General features: G+C 47.8%; 1 protein-coding gene across 3 annotated transcripts in view; it reads left to right on the top strand.

The window, feature by feature from the left end:
- Positions 1-17,318, top strand: part of MAP3K13 (mitogen-activated protein kinase kinase kinase 13) — a 635,805-nt gene that overhangs the window by 182,721 nt on the left and 435,766 nt on the right. The window contains exon 1 of one of the 3 annotated variants that reach the window (XM_069615748.1): positions 3,456-3,735. The exons of the other annotated variants lie outside the window; for them this stretch is intronic. The gene's annotated coding sequence lies outside the window, so the exon portion shown is untranslated. Of the gene's footprint in view, positions 1-3,455; positions 3,736-17,318 lie in introns of those variants that run through there. 3 annotated transcript variants of the gene reach the window in all.

Below are 17,318 nucleotides of genomic sequence, written 5' to 3'. Positions count from 1 at the left end.
CCTCTTTATTCAGGACTCTGGATGCAAGTTTCTTCTAGCTGCTATATTAAAGCCTAGGAATAAGACGAATCCTCTCTCTTCTCGGGTATACTCCCCGGTATCCCATTCTACTACTTTAGTCACCCTTTGAGTCACTATTTCCTTCTATATATATATATATATATACACAGTCTACTCTACTTCTGACTATATTTTGTTTTCCCGCCTCCCTCCGTTACCTTTCCCTTACTTGTTCTAAGGCATGCACTTTTTTCCAAAGCATTTAGTCTTTTATTCACTCACCGTTCGCATGTTTCCTCTCTGGATGCTCGGGATCACCGCCTTCGTCACCGCCTCCCCTGCCGTTTGCCCGCTCAGCTGCCCGTAGGAGTGGGAAGGGATTATGTGGGGAACACAGGTCCCTTCAGACCTCTGTCTGCAGATTCTATTTTTTTCTCTAACCACTGTCTACAGAGAGCTTCACAGTCTACTCAGCCAGATGGCAAAGGACTCGTGATATGGCCGAGGACCTAGAGTTACTTTATGTCGACGGTCAATGGGTGTCTTATCTAATCGATAAACCATCCAATCTCTGCTACCAAGTGTACTCCAGGACCCCCAACTGGGCCAAAGAGTCGGGGTTTGCCCAGAAGCACTTTAAGATAGGATAGCAGTGCCCTTGAGATGGATGGGGGTGCAGATTAATACTCCAACACCAACTCAATAATGACAACTCAACGGTTTGGCAAAGGGAGTGAGTTTAATGACAAGTACAAAAAACGGGGAGTCTCATGAATATCAGCGGATGCGTGATCTTCTCTCTCGCTTCACAACTCCAACGAACTTCATAAAAACAACATCATTTACACTAAAATCTTGTCATCATTGACGTTTAACGCTTAAAAGTTGGCATGCAATTCTATTGCTTCAGGAAAGGTGACTTTAATATAGGTACTATATCTGTATATGGTAACGGAGTAAAGGGATTGGATAAACACTGTCAGGTGGGACATCTAAGCCCTACCTTTGAAATGGCTACTGTAGACGTCACTAAAAGTATGAAGTCTCATTGGTTCTAATAACTATAGGACCCTAGATTACTTGGTCCACTGTGATTGGGTTGGCACCAACCCCACACATACTTTTCCACTTTGCTTAGCAGCACGCAGAATGGTTGGCCAGGTGCAGGGTGCCTTATAGTTCCCACGGCCTTTCTCCAATTATTGTTACAATCAATCATCACTTTAGTGGCCATGTGTCAATTATTTCACTGTGGTTGGCCTCGAGACTGCATCGTCTGTCTGGAAAAGTTCTGATATCTTCGCCTGGCCTGGTGCCATGTGTAGGTGTGAAGGTCTCGCTTCTTCTTGCTCGGCTGGTCACGTGATTCAGACACCGTGAATTTGCCTCTTCTTTATGTAATTTCGTGTATTTGATGTTCGTTTCACCCACCACCTGCCTCCAGTTTCTTATCTTGACCTTTCTGAAGCAGGATATTCTGTTCTTAGTTTCAATTAATTGTAGCTACTGTTCGTCTATTCTACTGATACGACCTTGCCTTTTCTGGCACGTGGTGCCTCTGCTGAGTTTCGTTTCTGCAGCTTCTTCTCGATTTGTTGAATACGGAGCTATCCTCGTGTGGCCTTTAGTAACCTTTGGTTAATTCTGATTCTTGTGCAAAGTGGAAGTATACTTATATAACATGCTTCTTTTGAGGTAGATTATGTATAGTGGCGCTTGCCGCACTATCTTTCTACTAAGCATAGCAAGCCACACAATTTTGTTAGCTTTCTTGCGGTTCCAAGCATATGTACATGTGTAAACTGTCGAATATCTTCATCATGCTTACAGCTGAAGTTTCTTATATTTGACATCGTCCTTTCACTTTAGGTTCACGATATCCCTTGTTCATGGCATTTCGTCTCTTTACGACATTCTCTGGTAGTCATCTCCTCTGTATGTGAGTCAGTCCGGGTTCTTGGGTCCTCACCATTCGTCTTCCATTAAGACCTTTTTGGCTTCTTCAGGGACTGTATTTAGACGATCTTCATTTAGTTTCATTTGTTGATATGGTTTTCTCAATGGATACCTTACAGTCCATGGTTTCCTTGGTGTCGGTACTTAAATAGGTGCTGTTCTTCTGATGGGCACTGGACAGAGCCCCACTGCAGCTCTCTGCTGGTTTATTTGCTCATCATACATCCCATATTTCGGCGGGAACGTTCCTGGTACTTCAAAATGGACAGTTGGAGTGTGGGCTGCATTTGGGACCTCCCCTAGATTTCACAGAGGAGAAATATCCAAAACATATCAGTCTTTGTCCTGCCCTGGAGGACTCCAGCACTGAAATGCTAGGCAATTCTCCTCTGAACAAGAGTACTAACAGCAACCCCAGACACGTTTCAGTCTGGTTGGACCTCATCAGTAGGGTGGAGCTGTGCCTCTCTAAGTGGATTCCCCTAGTAACTTGGGGTGAGTACCAAAGTTACTTAAATTATGCAAAAAAAGAAGGGGGGGTCCTGGGATAAGGTTGCATGGCTTCTGCCTAGCCTAGGTTATTGTATCTTCTCTGTTTCAACCTGGAACCTGCGGAAAAGCTGGCGATGCAGCCCCAATCTGGCACGAGCACCAGTTGACTACCAGATTGAGTGTGTCCCTGGCAGATATTAGGTACCTGAAGCAGAAAACCCACACCAAGAGGGCCAGGTCTGAGAAGGGTTGGGAACGGGTGGCCCCTGGTCTTAAGACCCAATGGAAAAACCTTTCCGCAAAACATCTGACCACAAAAGAACCCTTAAGCACATCTAAACAGTGAATTTGCCATATCAACAACAGTGACGACCACAGTCCTCCAGTCAAGGTCTGGCAGCCAAGCCTCTTTTACTTGCATCTGCAGACTGTCAATATGTGCTTTGCAATATTTGTAGCACATTCGCCTTGCATACTCCTTATGTGCCTCGAAGACTACTGTCGCAAACCATTGTTCGAAATGTTTCTCGGTCGTGAATTGGTATTTTAAAGATGCATCCTTCACAACCCCGTGACTGTACGTTCCACATAAGAAGAAAAAAAGGCCCGCTGTGTTGTGCGTTCTAACACCGTGACTGCCATTTTCTTTAATGAGAACTGATATAGAGTGTAATTCACAACAGATGGCTGTCATTTGATCTGCATGGTTGAATGCTGGACAGCTGGACAGTATGGTGAGCCGGGACAAAGATGCCTTGAAGAAAGTGCTGTGTATGTTTTGAGGAGGGGAAGGCGGTGCTTGTTGTGCTCCATGGTGAAATCCTTCCGAGCGCTATAGGTAGCGCAGCCTGTCATCGGTAATTACACGGTTGCCTTTCTGCCTTCCCAGCTGGTGGAGTCCGTGGCACTCTAACATTGAACAGCTCCGGGGCTCGGCCCCGATTGGTGGGCCGTGTTTATTATCTGCACGGGATCCATTGTGTGCGCGAGAGAGGCCGTGTGCGATTCTGCGCGGCGATTGGCTGGCCCGCCTCCCCCCTCTCCGCTCGGCACACTCCAGACGTCAGAGCGCGGCCTGCGCTGAATTCTAAAGCAGCCCCATTTCCATCCATTCATGAAACCGATGTGACGTCAGCAGAGCCCCTGGGCTGCAGGAGTGTGGGGGAGGAATCTCCCTGGCTCGCGAGCGAAATCCTTCAATTGTGTTGTGCTTTGCACCTTTCCTCCCGCAGCCTCGCGTGTGCCTGCAAAACGGAGCAGCGGCATGTGCAGGAATTCCCCACCCCGGTGAGTTCTCGCATCTCCATTCTTCTCTTTGCTCTATTTTGAAAATGTCTCAGGGGGAGGGGGCTGGAGGGGCAAGTATGGTTGGTGCCGTGAAGGACGTGTGGATTGTTCCTTTATGGCAGCCGGGCTAGGGGACCACAAAGTGATGCCCAGAAGAGAAAAGTGCAGCCCTTGTGTTCTTTTGGAAGGTAAGCTCCGGGCATGCACCGCTGCCTTTGCAGCCCCCTCTCGTTGGACAGTGAGTGCGCTGCACATACACCTGCGATGCTCCCCAGATGCCCCTTTGTCTCGTGCAGCGCTGCCTCGCGTGACTCACGCGTATCCCGACAGAGCAAGGCGGAGAAATTCGACTGTGAAAGCCAAAGCCATGTTGTGCTGCATGGGCGGAGGGTGTATTGCCAGAGCAGATGGATATTCTTTTTTTAGCCTGGGGTAGGAGGTGGTGTGGCATACGTTAGTTCTCCTTGTTGGGTACCAGTACCTGCCCACGCCCTGTGCACCCGGGTTTGACGGGGCGGGAGGGGGGGCGATGCCCTCTGCCGCTGCACCAGTAACTTCCCTGACTTTATTGCGCGACCTTTTGGGCCGTTTCTGTAAAACAAGCTTCATAAACGATGTCCCTGCTGCTCGTGGCGAGGAATTGTAGACCAGTGCAATAACAAAAGTGCTTTGTCAGCAGAAATAGCCACCCGTTGGTTTTTAAAGTTGAATGGGCGCACGTTTAAGGAAAGGCAGCGTAAGGCTGGAATTGCCTTAACAACTGCTCAGTTATTGCCATTGTGTTTACTGCCAGTTTTACCATTTGCAAATACGGCAGGCAATAAGTACGCTAAGCGCATTCTAATTAGCGCCTCGAAACAGTGTGGTGCAATTTGGCGCATTACAAAAACTCTACATAAATATTGGCTAGGCTAAAATTGCACATCCGATTTTGAGGTGAAGAAATGATGACAAAGACTCACTGGATGGCTGATAGTGCATGCCGACCCACTACTCCAAGCAACTGTGGTCACCGGCTAGAAGTAAAAAAAAATGTAACATTTTAAATGGTTCATCTGGAAAATTCGATCTATATTTTTCTCAGTGATTTGGGAAGGTGCACATCTCATAGAAAAGAGCCTATTTATTTATTTATTGGTAGCGCCCAGACTCCGAGGTATCACAGCGCTAAGAAGGCAGTACGCAGTGAGTTACAATATGGTAAGAACAGTAAGGTTATATTTTTACATAAACAGTTACTCATGATCATGCGCGCACAGTGGGCTGTGTGAGTTACATATATTTGTTAAATAGTCTAAAACTGTGAACACAGTGTGATAAAACAGCAGAGGTGCCGGCGGGAAGTCGGGGTGACTTTAGAATATGGAAGCCGCAGAGTTTTTTCTTCCTTGGGCACACTTCATCTGGAGTGCACTTGTCCAGATTAGCTTGTGCCCAGAAGCAGGCTGCAGTTATTGCACGAGGCCTTCAACTGGGAACAGAGGGCCGGGCACGAGGGCCTGCTTCCCCTGGGGGACACCCACTTATCCTTCAGCAATGGCAAGAGTCTCTCTCGGAATCCTTTTCTGGGTGCACGTGAAGGGATGTGTTGGTGCATCCCATTCATTTGCACCCAGAAACCTTGTACACATAGGGGGAGTCGGGGGGGGGGGGGGGTGGGGTCTTAATGTGTGCATCATGAATTGATGGACGCTGCAAACACGCGCAGACTGCGATATTGCCACTGCTTCATCGCTGCGCTGCCTATCTTGACATTGAGCATCGAGTATTATTGAAAAGGCTCAAAGATGGACTAGTGATTGCATCCACATCTGTAGTATGGTCTAAAGAGCGAGGAAAGCGGGACCAACTGCAAACTCTACTAGCGTGTGGAATTCCTTCGGAATTTGGAAGTCAGCCCCTCTCCTTTGTAGTATCTGTATTTTTGGCTAGTTGACGTTCTAGTGTAAAATGGATTGTACTACTTGCAACCATTTGAGGCGATACCTACCTAGGGTTCTCTTGGAGTGGGGGAGGCTATTACCGCACAGCATGCTTGTCAAGCCATTCCCAGCTAGTTAATGATGCGTGCAACATAATAGCTTAAAGTACATACATCAAGATAAACTTGTTCAGAACCCGCTCCAAACCTTCTTTCAATTATCTTCCTATTCCGGAGTCTATCCGATATAGAGCACAATCATGGACTGGTACAAGTCAACCAAACATCTCCTGTGTGTTCCTGGATAATAGACTTCCAGGTAGCAGTGGAAACAATACAAGCTGCGGTCTAGAGAATGGAAGCTAGGGGGGGCGGGAGAAGAAACACAAATGCCGGGATCATATCTTCAGGAAACGTGCAACACACAAGGCAAGTGATACAACCCACGATAACTATGGCTACCCACGCATAAGGTAAGAGGAAAAGCCATGCATAACGACAGCAAACAAAACTAACTCATGCACGCCCAGCTGATCTTTTAGCTAGGACGTGACCTCTTTTCTCTTGCTGAGTTTGCTAGTTAGCCACTTTTCCACCCATGGCCTGGCATTGCTCTTCCAGTGTTTGAGAATGTACATCTTGGACACGAGTTAGCCTCGGTACAGGCTTTTCGTCAAAGTATATATTTACAAGGATAAATAAGGGATCTGGCCCAGAACTATTGCAAACGGGGTTTCTTGGTACAGTTAGGCACACAAATCAAGCCTAAGCGGTGCAGAGTATTCCATCAAAAGGGGCCATCTTTCCACAAAGCCAATACATGGGTCTTTCTCGAGCCCCTGTGTTAGGGAGAATTCTCTGTTTAGGCTGAATTTCCCTACCTAGTGAGTCCCCCAGCAGCTTTGCTGGATTTCTGGGGTTTAATTTTTTTCTCCTGCCAAGAGTGAGACTCTTTTTCCCTCACTCTTGGACATGTTGAAGTGTGTTATCTTGGACAAACCTCGTGTTGAATGGGCTATGGGGTCTTTTACTCCATAGGGCCTCATGTATTTTTGTGATGTGGGTCACACAGCACCCTCTGTGCCGTGACCCAGGGGTGTCCTAGGGACTCCCCAACATAGACTCCATACCCTGGGACTGACTACTGTCTCCCAGGGCATGTAAAGTCACCAAAGACTTTGCTAGTCTTGAATCCTGAACAGAACCAGTACAAACCATCATATTGTGGACGTACTGGCTGGGGCAATTCGATTGCCCCAGGGTCTGTTAGTCGAGGGGGCACGTCTCCGTCCCCCCGGATCGAGTTTTGGCTGGTGGCAGTGGAAACTACTTTTTATATTCGACCGCGAATATTTCCCTATGGGATTTCCCATTGTTTTAGGCTAACACATTTAATTATTTATTTACGGTAGCCTTAAACATACCGCCGGTTTATATATTTATTTTTATAACTCCGGTTGGGACTTTTTGCCAAAACTTGATTCTAAAATGGCGTTGGTGTTCGCCTCGGTAACTCTGACCCAAAGTGGAGCCCTTTGTCCCACTTTTGGCGGGCTTCTCCACAGAAGCCCTCCAAAGTGGTGCCACTCTGTCTGGGGTACTTAGGAGGGGTGGAGGGGGATTTAGGCACCCTGGACTGAGTTACCTTGGTAACTCAAGTCGCACTCCGTCCTGATTGGCCCAAGTGGTGAGCCGCCCGGCTCACCACTTAGCATGTTTGAGTGACAGCTAGGCTGGGTGAATGGGGGCTTGCTGCATAAAAGCAGGGCTTTGGGGACTGGGACTTCAGAAGTCGCCACAGGACCAAGAATCCGACGAGGGAAGAGCTGAGCCGACCTGCTTCGACGACACCACCCGGTGGAGCCCTGCTGAACCGTCTCACCACTTTTTTCCCGACGACCGAGGAGAACTCTTAACGGAGTGGCTCCTTCCCTTGACTGGTGGGGACAACCAGTTTTCGCCTTCTTTCCGTTCTTTGAGGTATCTCGTGGCCGCCTTGCCTGTGCCAAGCACCCCGGCAACCGGAATACCCCACTTTACCCCCATACCGCGAAAGTCGGTACCAACCCTTTAACCGGAGGACTCCGCGGCTGGTTTCTTCCCGGGCAGTGCAACGACCCTCTTCTTCTGCTCTTCAGCGAGAACTTCTTCTCCCCTGACCGACGTCGAGCCCTGCTGCCACTGCCTGGAACAACTGCCACCGCTGGAGGATCCTTTCCGCTTAAGGTACTGTGTTCCGCCTGGCTTCCCTTGCCACCGACTGTACGGGGTAGATTTAGTCCCCGGCTTTCGAACCTGGGAGTGCCTGGGACACTTTGGCTAAACTTTCTGAGCCACTCTAAACTCTTTTTTTGACTCTTTGCAAGACTTTGAATCTCTAACTAACAGTGTGATCTTGGGCACATTTTCGCTCCGGCTACTCTAAGAGTGGGCCCTGCCTAGTGACTTTTGCTCACCTGTGACTTTGTGCTTCTTTAAGCCTATTGCAAGTGTTCTGGACCTTAGAGTGGTGTGTTTAACCCATTTCTGCTTTTTCTCCCCCTTTCTTGGAAACTACTAGAGTGTCATCTAACGTTAAGCACTCACCTCTGTTTTAATTAAGTGGTGTTAACCTAGAGTTGTCTAGATAGGAGAAAGGATTGAATCTACTTTCATTATAACTGTGTTTGAAGTGTTTACTATATTTTGCTAGAGTGTTTTTAACTTATGTGTATTTTAAATAAATAACTATATACTTTTGAAACCAAGCTCTGGTCAGTGTTTGCTTGTGCTATTGTGTTTTGGTACATATTGTGTATACTTTACATACTGCCTAACTCTTCTTGAGAGAAGTCTGACTGCTCAGCCACAGCTACCAGGTAAATCTGGGTGGTACAGACTGCTACCAAAGGGGTTTACTGCTCTACCTGTAGTCTTAAATCTTTTGCAGTGTTCCCCAAGGGAACTGCACAGGTTTCTGCCTAACACTGGTGTACAGCGGTGGGATTTGTATTGAGTATACATTTTATTGTGCTTTAGATACCTTAGTGCAACTAACCACAAAGCTTAGCACTGAAAAAGTAAAACCTCTAACATGTCAGTTATAGAAAGCTATAGTCAAGAGTCCCTTGCAGCCAAAACTGCTGATTGTTTAAGAGTGCTCTGTAAACATAAGGATCTCCTGACTAAGGGCAAGAAAATGGAGCTGATTGAAAGATTGTTAGCTAACCAAAGTCTGGGTGATGGTTCAGAGGAACCTACCACTCCAGCAACTGTAGATGACAGTATTGAAGTTAACATGGAGCAAAATGTTGATGATTCTGAGGAAGAGTCAGAAGAGGAGGGTGAGGCTGTTGTAACTGTCCCCCCTAGGCCTCTGCCTGCTCTACCTGCTGTACCTACTGGACCTTTACCAGGTCCCACATTTAGTCCTCAGTACTTTGAACTGGAGAAAATGAAGCTAGAATTGGAGTATAAGAAACTTAATGCTCAAACTGACAAAGAACTAAGGCTAAGGGAAATGGAGCTCAAGTATGACTTAGAAATGAAGAAATTATCTGTTGAGAATGTTTCTCTCTCTGGCTCCTCTAGAAGTTCCAGTCCTAAAAGACCCCGGATGCCTAAAGAATTGGTTGGTATGTATGAGCCTAAGTTGGATGTGTTGGATTGGTTGTCTCTGTTTGAATATAATCATGGGCTCCAGAACATCACAGGAAATGACTTACTCACCTGGTTGTTCTCTAGGCTTCCCCCTGTTGCAACTGATGTGGTAATGGAGATGGGGGAGGAGGATAGGAAGGACTATGAATGTGTGAAACTAGCTTTGATAGCTAGGTTTGGGAAGACCCCTTCCCAGTATCTTAAGAGGTTTAGGAGCCTCAAAAAGCATGATGGTACCCCTTGGGCTACCTGGGTGAATGAATGTTTGAAAAACTTAGAGGGATGGATTAAGGGTTACAAGGTGAACACTTATGAAGGTATGAAGAATTTGTTTATGTTGGAGACTATTTATGATGCCTGCTCTCCTGAGCTCAGACAACACTTGGCTGATTCCAGGGAATTGGATTCCCGGAAACTAGCTAAGGCTGCTGACTTGTGGGTTGCCAACAGGGCCACTCACAAGGATTCTGGGGTAACTCAGAAGAAGGATGGGGAAAAACAGTCTAAGAAGGACTCCAAAGAGAATTCTAATACTACAAATTCCAAAGAGGGCCCCAAACAAAACTATAAGGGTAAGCCACAAGGGAAACCAAATCAGGCTAGTGTACCTTCTGGTCCCAGACCAGAAGGAGGTCAGAACAAGCCTCCATTCCAGCGAGCCTTTGGCTCATGCTTTGTTTGTAAGGCTACTGACCATGTGAAAGGAGACCCCAGATGTAAGGGTAAACCTTCAGGGGTCCAGCTTGCCTCCTTAGCCTTCGCTCCAGAAGAGGAAGTACATATGGCAAGTGGAAACTTTCTATTACTAGCTGATGAACCCACTGGAGTCTCAGCTAGTGTTTCTTTAGTCTCTCTGGGGTTGTGGGAGCAACAGAATTTAGATGTCTATAACTCTATCCCAGATAATACTAAAGAGTATTATAAGGACAGTGTCCAGGTGAATGGTCAGGAGACTCCTGCCATTAGGGACACTGGAGCCAGCATAACTGTGGTGGATGAATCATTTTTCAAGGCAGAGGATGTTGCTAAGGCACCCAAATGCCTCACCAAGTTAGCTGGTGGGCCTGTGCAGATGTGTCCCCAGTTACCAGTTCTCATCCAATGTAATGATATGGCTGTAAAAATACCTGTCAGTGTACAATGTGAAGTGCCAGGTAGGGTTCTGTTGGGTAATGACCTCAAAGCTCTTGGAGTTGTATCTCATACCCCCAGACCTCCTAGCAAAAGGTTTCAGGAACTCACAAAACCTGCAAGGGAGAAAACCCTGAGAGGGTTATCTCAGGAGATGATGACAGAAATCACTCCTCTACCACTGGAGCAACTTACTGCAGTAACTACCAGATCAGGAGCAAAGGGGCAACCCAAGACTCCTAGGAAAAAGCCAGCAGCAAGCACTCCAGTGCTTCCAACAAGGACTTCCCCTAGGTTGTCCAAAGTTACACCTGTAACTCCCCCTCCAGCTGAGGCTGAGAGCGAGGTACAACCCTGTGTGGTTGAGCTAGACTCTGAGGAAGAGCTAGAAGGAGGCCCCAACCTTATTGGAGATTTGGACCCTGAGGACCATCCTGAGCTGCAGTCTTTACTGGCAGAAGGTGGGCCTAGCAGGGCAGCTTTTCGTAAGGGGCAAAGAGAATGTCCAACTCTGGAGGGTCTCCGCCACCAGGCAGCTTCTCAAGCTGATGGGCAAGAGCCTGGGAAGTATAGGTTGCACTGGGAAGATGGCCTCTTCTACAGTGAACCCACTGAGTCTGAACCTGGAGACTACAAACGCCTTGTAGTCCCACAAGAGAACAGACAACAGTTCTTACAACTAGCCCATGAGATACCTTTGGCTGGCCACTTGAGTTTCAAGAAGACCAAGGAAAGGCTCTCACTCTACTTTTATTGGCCAAAGATGGGGGCTGAAGTAGATAGATATTGTAAGAGCTGCCATACCTGCCAGACTTCTGGTAAGGTTGGTTCCAAGAATGTGGCACCTTTAGTGCCTCTCCCAGTTGTGGGAGTCCCATTTGAGAGGGTAGGGATTGACATTGTTGGTCCCCTTGATCCTCCAACCTCCTCAGGCAACAGGTTTATCCTTGTTGTAGTAGACCATGCTACTAGATACCCTGAGGCCATTCCTATGAGGACTGTTACAGCTCCGGCTGTGGCTAAGGCCCTCCTTGGTATTTTTACCAGGGTTGGGTTTCCTAAGGAGGTAATCTCTGACAGGGGGTCAAACTTTATGTCCCACTACATGAAGGCCATGTGGAAAACCTGTGGAGTTACCTACAAGTTCTCAACCGCCTACCACCCTCAGACAAACGGGTTGGTTGAAAGGTTTAACAGAACCATGAAGAGCATGATAGGTGCTTTGGAAGAACCCCTTAAGAAAAAGTGGGACCTTCTACTGCCATGCCTTCTCTTTGCTTATAGAGAAGTCCCTCAGGAGGGAGTAGGTTATTCTCCCTTTGAGCTTCTCTATGGCCATCCAGTCAGAGGTCCATTGGCCCTGATTAAGGAGGGGTTGGAAGGTGCTCCTCCCCTCAAGCCAGTCAGAGTGACTGACTATGTGATAGGTCTCCGGAGGAGAATGTCACACATGATGGCAGAAGCAAGTGACAACTTGAAAGCTGGTCAAGCCCTGGTCAAACATTGGCACGACCAGAAGGCTAACATGGTTGAGTTTACTCAAGACCAGCTAGTTCTAGTTATGCTCCCAACAAGGCAGAGGGCCTTGCAAGACAAATGGATGGGACCCTTCAAGGTTGTGGGAAAACTTGGAGAGGTCAACTATCTGGTGGATCTGGGCAAACCCAGGGAAGCTCCTAGAGTCTTCCACACCAACCGACTAAAAGCCTACATCTCCAGACCTGATGTAGGAGCCTTGCTCCTAGCTTCAGCTGCAGAGGAGGAAGAGAGTGAATCTCTCCCTGATCTCCTCAGAGGTGTACCTTTAGATGAAAAAGTTGAAGGAGTCAATCTCTCTTCAGACCTGACACCTGAGCAACAAGAGGAGTGCAAATCTATGTTAAATCAGTTTGCCTCCCTGTTCTCACTGTCACCAGGCTTGACCCCTTGGGGCCAGCATGAGATACTCACTGGTGACTGTCTGCCAGTCAAAAGCAGAGGATACAGAATGTCAGAACATATCAGAGCCCACATCAAAGGAGAGGTCAAGAAGATGCTTGATCTCGGGGTAATAGAGCCCTCTACTAGTCCATGGTCTAGCCCAGTTGTGTTAGTACCAAAGGCAGGATCCAAAGACTTGAGATTCTGTGTGGACTATAGAGCTCTAAATGCAGTCACCAAGACTGATGCCCATCCTTTGCCCAGGACAGATGAGTTGGTGGATAAACTTGGTGCAGCCAAGTACCTCAGCACATTTGACCTGACGTCAGGCTATTGGCAAATAGCCCTGACAGACCATGCCAAGGAGAAAACTGCATTTTCAACCCCAGTTGGCTTGTACCAGTTTAAGGTCATGCCTTTTGGACTGAAAAATGCACCTGCCACATTCCAAAGGATGGTGAACCAGGTTCTGGCTGGGATGGAAGATTTCTGCATGGCATACTTGGATGACATTGCAGTCTTCAGCCACTCCTGGGAAGAACATGTGAACCACCTAGGACATGTGTTGCAGGCTCTGAAACAGGCCCATTTGACAATCAAAGCCAGTAAGTGCCAGATTGGTCAAAGTAAAGTGGTCTACCTTGGACATGAGGTAGGAGGTGGAGAAATAAGGCCTTTTCCCAGCAAGATTGAAGCTGTGCAAAATTGGACAACACCAACTACTCAAACCCAAGTGAGAGCTTTTTTAGGCCTCACTGGGTATTACAGGAATTTCATTGAGAACTATGGGACCATAGCTTCTCCACTGAATGTAATCTCCTCTCCCAAATTCCCTAAAAAGGTAAAATGGAATGAGGAGTGCAATCAGGCCTTTGAAAAACTGAAGAGAGCTCTTTGCCAGGCCCCAGTATTGAGAGCTCCTGACTACCACCAACCTTTCATTGTACAAACTGATGCTTCCAATGTAGGTATAGGTGCAGTTCTAAGCCAACTGGATGAGAAGGGTAGGGAGCACCCCATTTGCTTCATCAGTAGGAAACTGAAGGATCCTGAGACAAGGTGGGCAACTATCGAAAGAGAATGCTTTGCTATTGTGTGGGCACTGAAGAAGTTTAGGCCATACTTGTATGGTTCTACTTTTGTTATTCAGACTGACCACCAACCCTTGAGATGGTTAATGCAAATGAAAGGGGAAAATCCAAAACTATTGAGATGGTCAATCTGCCTGCAAGGGTTTGATTTCACCATTGAGCACAGGTCAGGGTGTCACCATCAAAATGCTGATGGACTCTCTAGGATGTATATCATCGACTAGAGGTATGAGGTTCATCCAGGAGTGGATTAAATCCTCCTGTCCCTTAGTCTGGGGGGGGCGAGTGTTAGGGAGAATTCTCTGTTTAGGCTGAATTTCCCTACCTAGTGAGTCCCCCAGCAGCTTTGCTGGATTTCTGGGGTTTAATTTTTTTCTCCTGCCAAGAGTGAGACTCTTTTTCCCTCACTCTTGGACATGTTGAAGTGTGTTATCTTGGACAAACCTCGTGTTGAATGGGCTATGGGGTCTTTTACTCCATAGGGCCTCATGTATTTTTGTGATGTGGGTCACACAGCACCCTCTGTGCCGTGACCCAGGGGTGTCCTAGGGACTCCCCAACATAGACTCCATACCCTGGGACTGACTACTGTCTCCCAGGGCATGTAAAGTCACCAAAGACTTTGCTAGTCTTGAATCCTGAACAGAACCAGTACAAACCATCATATTGTGGACGTACTGGCTGGGGCAATTCGATTGCCCCAGGGTCTGTTAGTCGAGGGGGCACGTCTCCGTCCCCCCGGATCGAGTTTTGGCTGGTGGCAGTGGAAACTACTTTTTATATTCGACCGCGAATATTTCCCTATGGGATTTCCCATTGTTTTAGGCTAACACATTTAATTATTTATTTACGGTAGCCTTAAACATACCGCCGGTTTATATATTTATTTTTATAACTCCGGTTGGGACTTTTTGCCAAAACTTGATTCTAAAATGGCGTTGGTGTTCGCCTCGGTAACTCTGACCCAAAGTGGAGCCCTTTGTCCCACTTTTGGCGGGCTTCTCCACAGAAGCCCTCCAAAGTGGTGCCACTCTGTCTGGGGTACTTAGGAGGGGTGGAGGGGGATTTAGGCACCCTGGACTGAGTTACCTTGGTAACTCAAGTCGCACTCCGTCCTGATTGGCCCAAGTGGTGAGCCGCCCGGCTCACCACTTAGCATGTTTGAGTGACAGCTAGGCTGGGTGAATGGGGGCTTGCTGCATAAAAGCAGGGCTTTGGGGACTGGGACTTCAGAAGTCGCCACAGGACCAAGAATCCGACGAGGGAAGAGCTGAGCCGACCTGCTTCGACGACACCACCCGGTGGAGCCCTGCTGAACCGTCTCACCACTTTTTTCCCGACGACCGAGGAGAACTCTTAACGGAGTGGCTCCTTCCCTTGACTGGTGGGGACAACCAGTTTTCGCCTTCTTTCCGTTCTTTGAGGTATCTCGTGGCCGCCTTGCCTGTGCCAAGCACCCCGGCAACCGGAATACCCCACTTTACCCCCATACCGCGAAAGTCGGTACCAACCCTTTAACCGGAGGACTCCGCGGCTGGTTTCTTCCCGGGCAGTGCAACGACCCTCTTCTTCTGCTCTTCAGCGAGAACTTCTTCTCCCCTGACCGACGTCGAGCCCTGCTGCCACTGCCTGGAACAACTGCCACCGCTGGAGGATCCTTTCCGCTTAAGGTACTGTGTTCCGCCTGGCTTCCCTTGCCACCGACTGTACGGGGTAGATTTAGTCCCCGGCTTTCGAACCTGGGAGTGCCTGGGACACTTTGGCTTAACTTTCTGAGCCACTCTAAACTCTTTTTTTGACTCTTTGCAAGACTTTGAATCTCTAACTAACAGTGTGATCTTGGGCACATTTTCGCTCCGGCTACTCTAAGAGTGGGCCCTGCCTAGTGACTTTTGCTCACCTGTGACTTTGTGCTTCTTTAAGCCTATTGCAAGTGTTCTGGACCTTAGAGTGGTGTGTTTAACCCATTTCTGCTTTTTCTCCCCCTTTCTTGGAAACTACTAGAGTGTCATCTAACGTTAAGCACTCACCTCTGTTTTAATTAAGTGGTGTTAACCTAGAGTTGTCTAGATAGGAGAAAGGATTGAATCTACTTTCATTATAACTGTGTTTGAAGTGTTTACTATATTTTGCTAGAGTGTTTTTAACTTATGTGTATTTTAAATAAATAACTATATACTTTTGAAACCAAGCTCTGGTCAGTGTTTGCTTGTGCTATTGTGTTTTGGTACATATTGTGTATACTTTACATACTGCCTAACTCTTCTTGAGAGAAGTCTGACTGCTCAGCCACAGCTACCAGGTAAATCTGGGTGGTACAGACTGCTACCAAAGGGGTTTACTGCTCTACCTGTAGTCTTAAATCTTTTGCAGTGTTCCCCAAGGGAACTGCACAGGTTTCTGCCTAACACCCTGTCCTTCTGAAAAGACGAATAGGCATTAGAACTTCACAGTCCTTTGTGCTCACCAGGGACTGGCCAAACATGGTGGTAAGTAATTGTAATTGTTTATTTGTAAAGCACTTATTCGCAAGTGAAGTGCTTCAAGGCTGGAAGGGAATAGGGAAACCGGCAGTCATTCTTAGGCCTTGAAGTTTCCCAATGATCTAACAAAATTAACTGGTGTACTCGGCCAGAGGCATTTCTACTAGTGCAAGTGCATGACAGGCGGTAAAGGAGAGAAAGGAGGAGAGGAGGGAAGAGCAAACAATCAATAAACTGCCGCGCTAGGCCTAATGACTTGCCAGATGGTGCAAGTGCATGACAAGGAGTGTGAGGAGAAAGGGAGCAGAGGGAAAAGGACATACAGAACAATAAACTACTGGGCTAGGCCTGGCGACATTCACATTGAATGATGATAGGTCATCATCGATAATGCGTCTATGCACAAGTGTTTCAGGCGCAGGCAGGCAAGGGAGGGAAGACAAATGGAGGACAGACAAAACAAACTTCCTAGGCCTAGTGCATTCAAGGTCGTGCAAGTGCACAGACAGGAAGTGTGAGGGAGGGGGACGGGGAACAAGTGCGCCAAGTCCATCAGGGGCCTGGGTTAAGTGCAGAAGAGGTTGCCTCTCACATGGAGCATGTTCTGAGTGCAGAAGTGCGAGGCAGAGTACAGAGGCCCGGAGGCAAGTGTAAGACTGGCGGGGAGCCTGGGTCCTGTGTGGCTCTGGAGGTGGACCAGGTGACCAGTCAGCTAAACTGAGCAGAGTTGGCAGGAAAACAAGAGAGGGGAGAAAGGAGGTTAGCAGGGGAGAGGGAGCGAGAAAGAGGAATTGAAGAGAAAGGTATTGAGGAGTTTTCTGAACTTGAGGACATCTGGCTCAAGATGGAGAGAGGCAGGGAGGCTGTTCCAGAGGGAGGTACCTGCAGAGGATAAGGTTCTACCCCCCCAAATCTCTGTTTGGAGAAACAGCACACACGCAGAGAGTTGGACGAGGCAGAGTGGAGGGCTCTAAAAGAGGAATATTTAGGGTGAGAGCGTTGTAAGTAGTGCAGGCCCTGGACCCAGAAAGCCTTATGGACTATGTAGGGTTCTGTTCTGTATAATTTGAATAGGTCAGAGTGTAGAAGTAGGAAGATTGAGAAAGATACTGTTGTAGTAGTCCAGGCTGGAGAGAACCAGGGCTCCGGAGACGGTGAGCCTCTGGGGGAAAGTGAGAACATGTAGAATACCTCTGAGGAGGTGTAGCTGGTAGTGGGACGTTTTAGAGATGTGAGAAGAAAAGGAGAGAGTGGAGTCGAAGATGACCCCCAGATTTTTTGCCTCACTGGTGGGTGAAGGCGCAGGACCAAGGGAGGCCGGCCAGAGTGCAAGTGGGAAAGCGGAAGCAGGGGTTCAAATGAGGACAATCTCTGTCTTACTGGCATTAAGGCAGAGAT

Source organism: Ambystoma mexicanum, chromosome 9 (genome assembly GCF_040938575.1).
Source record: "Ambystoma mexicanum isolate Mex_15411 chromosome 9, UKY_AmexF1_1, whole genome shotgun sequence".
NCBI lineage: Eukaryota > Metazoa > Chordata > Amphibia > Caudata > Ambystomatidae > Ambystoma > Ambystoma mexicanum.
Note: the sequence above shows the minus strand (reverse complement) of the source record. Positions and strands in the feature narration are given on the sequence as shown.